General features: G+C 30.4%; 1 long non-coding RNA gene across 1 annotated transcript; it reads left to right on the top strand.

Moving 5' to 3' along the window:
* The first annotated feature begins 1,086 nt into the window (after nucleotides 1-1,086).
* Nucleotides 1,087-2,262, top strand: LOC132642717 (uncharacterized). Its single transcript, XR_009583311.1, has 3 exons — nucleotides 1,087-1,330; nucleotides 1,413-1,491; nucleotides 2,044-2,262. It is a non-coding gene; the product is annotated as an uncharacterized LOC132642717 (long non-coding RNA).
* The last annotated feature ends 2,840 nt before the right edge of the window (nucleotides 2,263-5,102 follow it).

Below are 5,102 nucleotides of genomic sequence, written 5' to 3'. Positions count from 1 at the left end.
ACCTTACCTATACCGTGGTAGGTACAGAACCTATTTCTGATAGACCCTCGGCTCAGAGAAAGCATATCAATTTCAATAACTTGATAATTATGATAAATCTAAGCAAATATTCAAATTAATAATTTAATATAATATGTCTAGGAGCATATGACCCAACAAACAATGTTACTCAGTATAAAAAATATTACATGTCAGTTTTAATATTAATTAATTTAAATAATTATGTAATTATAATCATCCCTAAATTAGCGAATTTAATCTTTGTTAATATTTTATTGGATTATGTGATACTTGAAAGATATATTTTAGAATGTCATTTTTCATGAAAAAAATTAATTTGTTCTATTCTATTTATTGTAACTTATACTTTTACAATTCTTTTTTGGGTTAATTACATTAAACACTCCTAAATATGATTGGGTTTCGGATTCATTCCTTCAATTTTAAATCAAATAATTATACCCCTTATATTATATAAATACTACACTTATACTCCCTATGAGGTATATCCGAAACTAAATATTTGAATATAATTATTAAAAATTAAATTAAATTTACAAATAAGAAGTATTTACGTATTTATTTTTTAAGAAATTTAATAGAGAAGAAAAGACTTCTTTTTAATATCTTTATTCAACCATTTGATTAAATAGAGAATACATATATATTCTGAAACATGTATCTTTCGAACTTATAAATAAGAAAAGAACACTGATTACTTAATAAGATATTCGACTAATACTAATAACTTTCCTTCACTTTAAACATGTAGCTTATTTTCATTTATTTTAATTATAATATTTTATCATATAGGAATTTCTCATCTTTATTTTAGTTTATTTATTTATTCTTCCACTTCAAAATATCTTAAATTACATAAAAAAACTTTTCATTTATAATTCTAATTAGTCTTTGAATAATTATATTTTATTATGCTTAGTTTGGGATAAACCACATAATGGGTGCAAGTGTAGAATTTCCGTGATATAGCGAATCTAAATATTTTATTTTAAAATACAAAAGGTATATTTGAACTGAATTGTATAACATGAGTGTTTGTGTAATTAACCCTTCTTCCTTTTTAATAGACATTTTTTTTAACTATAACTTTTAGTACATTTATAGTGTTGTCTATAAAAAGTTTAATATATATATATATATATAAACCAGAATAGGATGCAAGGCCAAGCGGCCAATTCCAATCCCCAAAACCTAAGCCCTTACCCAGCCGTCACACCTCTCACCCGCTTCCCTCTTTGCGTTGTCAATCAAAATATCAAATTTGTAGCTGTTCTTTGAATTTTCTTTCCTCACCACTTGTTGTTCACAAGTATTTTACTTTCTTCTTTAAGTTGCTATAACCGTAGACATTGAAGCAATTTTCTTATTTAGTTATTTATTTATTTATGTAGATTGGTTCTCATCGATTTAAGGCGAGCAATGGTAATTCCATTTATATTGAGAGTGAAGTCATGTGAAGTCGACGACAAAGTAAGTTGAGATTTTGCTTTTTGAATGTTGTGGACAGAGTTGTTTTTTTTTTTTTTCGGTTATACATACCACTAACAAAAGCTAAGTTAGTCTATGGTTGTGTCGTCTAAATATTTATGCTTCAGAAATTGTTCGACAGTTATAATGTAGTTAAAATCAAATGCTTATTGTTATTGTTAATGTTAATACCTATTCAGAAAGTTTTCTTGTTATGGATCTATAATTCTTCCATGAAGGATAATGTAGTGTTGTATATATGCTTATTCCTTGATTAATACTTTGTTAAAAAACGCTTTTAGTGCAAACGATTGAATTGCTTGGAGCTTGTGATCCATTTTAAGATTATTGAGTTTCATTATCTTACAAAAATAGGTCATATAGGAATGTTAAGAGGATTTTAGTAAAGATAATGCTTTCTATAAATTATATGATCATATGTACCTGTTAAAGTTTTTTTTTTTTTTTGGAACATCTACACGTTAAAGTTATATAGTACATGATACAATTATTTTTATGCTTTTTGGTATTAATTTGCTTGATTGAAATTGATAGGCAAATTTGTGGAGTTATTGGACCAACAATGATAAGTAATCGATATTAATCAAGCTACTATACAATTGGAGACAATGAAAAAGGGAGAAGATTATGCAGCTTTGTATCTCATGCAAGACACTACCATTGTAATTGTTGTCATAGAAAAATTATGTATTGTGAATATTTTGAATTTAACTATGTAATTATGTGTAACTTGAAATCCATTTCGAATCTAATTTTTTTTATTTTTCACTGCATTATCGAAATTCTTGAGTTAAATATGCTTATGGCGTATTCTTCAATTTGTGGCAATGGAGTTTGTGTGATCATGACTAAACCCATATATAATTTCCAAAAATATGATTGTACGTTTTCACCTTTCGTAGCAAAACTAAAAAGAATTGGCTATAATTTTATGTATTTTGTGGCAAAAAGTATGAATTCTTAGTTATGTACAAAAATGTTTCTGGCAAATACTTCAATTCATTAGCTACGAATTTCAAACTCGTAGCTAAATATAAATATTATTGCCACGAGACGAAAATATAAAGAAGCTACAAAGTTTGAATTTTCGTAGTAAACAAATTAAGTGATTTGCCACGATGAATTTTCATAGCAAACAAATTAAGTCTTTTTCCACAATAGAATATATTGTGGCTACAATATAAAGATTGCTACAGATTTTGTTTGTCGTGGCAAAAGAGTAAAACTATTTTCTACAAGTATATCTTTCGTGGCAAGAATTATTCACTATCACAACTACAACACAAAAAACAATTGTAGCAATAAGTAGTAGTCCTTAGCCACGGACCATGTAAAGTTTGTAGCTAACTTTTAGCTACGCTACTTCTAGCTACGAGTGCTACGGATTTTTTTTTTTATAGCTAAGGTTTTTAGCCACCGAAATTTTCATATTTAGCTACAATGTGTTTCGTAGCTATATGTACTTTGTGTTGTAGTGAACATTAATTGTGATTATATCTGTCACGTCCCAAAATACCCCCTAGACGTGATTGACACCCAGCACACACCACCGGCCAGGCGAACCACATTTTCATATCTTAACCATAATTTTGCAGCATTAACAAAATTAAATAAGAACTCAAATAATATAATAATTAATTACGGATAATTAGTGTCTCAAAATATTAACCAAATACTCTTGCCCAAATCCCACACTAGACCATGGAGCATCTAAGAGAATTACAAAAGAATCGGGTTTGTAAATTCCCAAAATTAAAAATAAAAATAAAAAATGATAAAGACACTTTTGGTAGCCTCCACGAACAAAGCGGTGGCTCACCTCAACCAATAGATTAACTCTAGCAAACTCGTGAGCTACTAGCTTCGTCTTCACCAATAGTATCTGCATGGACATGCAGGTAAGGAGTGAGCTATATGTAAATATAACCCAATAAGATCCTCGATCCGCCACTCTAAATACCCCTGGAACAAGTGTTAGAAAATACAAACACACAACAAGCACTTTATATTATGCACAAGAATTATATCGTAATATAATTTTTGACAAGGTCCAAACATTCGTTTATCAAGAATAGTATATATCTCAACACAATTTACACTAAGGACCTGTCATAACAGCAGTTAAAGGATTTATCAACACCACGAATCCACAACAACATACACAATCTGTCAAATATATCAAGAAGCATACACAATGCTCGAGAAGCATGCACAATGCCTCAATAAAATCAAGAAGCATACACAATGCTAAGGGGAGCATACACAATGCCCAGTAAAATTAAGAAGCATACACAATGCCAAAGGGAAGCATACACAATGCCCCAATCTCATGGCTCACAGCTGTATCACATTACGAAACAATTTATAAAGAGAACTTTAGAGTATTTGAAAATAAAGTATATGCGGCTGGCCTGAAGGACCACCGATTCTGCCAAGCACACGCTCGTCCCAACACATGGACCAGGCAGACAAAACATATTTTTAAAACGGGTTTTGAAAAGCAAGTATCCAAAGCTTAAAGTCTCACTTACCTCAAATTCACACTTCAAGTACACTTCCCAATAAATCAAAATTGCGTTCTCAAGTCTCCGGATTGCCTTAAACTACACAAAAATGGATTTAGAATGGTCAAAACCCTTAGGGTAAACCACTTCTATATTTTTAGAGGCTTAAACGGTTAAATTCAAATTTTAAAGGACGAAAATGCCATCTGGTCAATGTGTTCAAAACCCGACAAGACATAGGTTTTCGGGAAGGCCTTAACGAGAGGATTCTAACGATATATAGAAATCTAAAATCCGACACTATTTGCCCTTTCAAATCAATGATTTTGATTGAATAACCCTAGAGCTAAACTTTCTCAATTCCTCAAAATATCTCCATGTTTTCACCATAAAGATTCACCCATAATTATGTAATAAACTTAAATAAAAGATTAGAGTCATTACCTTGATGATTTGGTTGGAAAATTTCATTTTTTTCTCCTCTCTTTCCCTCTCTTTTTCTCCCCTTCTTTTCCTTTTCTCTTCCGTGTGTTTATTTCTTCTTCTTTTTCATGCATTCTGGTCTTCTACTTGCTTCATGAAATTTCATGTCTGATGGCTTCCCATCTTACTTAATCTCTTCTTTTATTTTTTATTATTCCTTTTTGGGCTGGGCCCACCTTTCTTTTAAAACCTTTATATTCTGTTTTTTTTTAGTTAAATTACTTAATAACCCCTCATTAAATTTTGGGCTATAACAACATCGTCTCCTTCCCATTAGAATCTGTGATGCCGATCTCAGCAATATAATTTGGTAATTATTCGTGAATCGTTTGATAATAAATTAAGATACATGGAGTGATGGAGATTATATTTTCAATAAAGATCTAGAACTTTGGGTTTGAGTCGCAATCCCTTAATTGTGAAAGTGATCATTATCCAACTTCAAGATGATCTTCTGCCAATGATCAAACACCAAAAGATATGAAGTGATGGTAGGGTCATGAATGTAGTTTTAAACCATCTTTTCTATTCCCTCATTGTTTGTGGTCCCTTTTCATGTGTTAGATAATCACGTCTAGATGAACGAAAACACTCGCAATTTTTTTT

This window comes from Lycium barbarum, chromosome 5 (assembly GCF_019175385.1).
Source record: "Lycium barbarum isolate Lr01 chromosome 5, ASM1917538v2, whole genome shotgun sequence".
NCBI classification, from domain to species: domain Eukaryota; kingdom Viridiplantae; phylum Streptophyta; class Magnoliopsida; order Solanales; family Solanaceae; genus Lycium; species Lycium barbarum.
The sequence above is the reverse complement of the archived record's forward strand: the minus strand, read 5'-3'. Positions and strand labels throughout refer to the sequence as shown.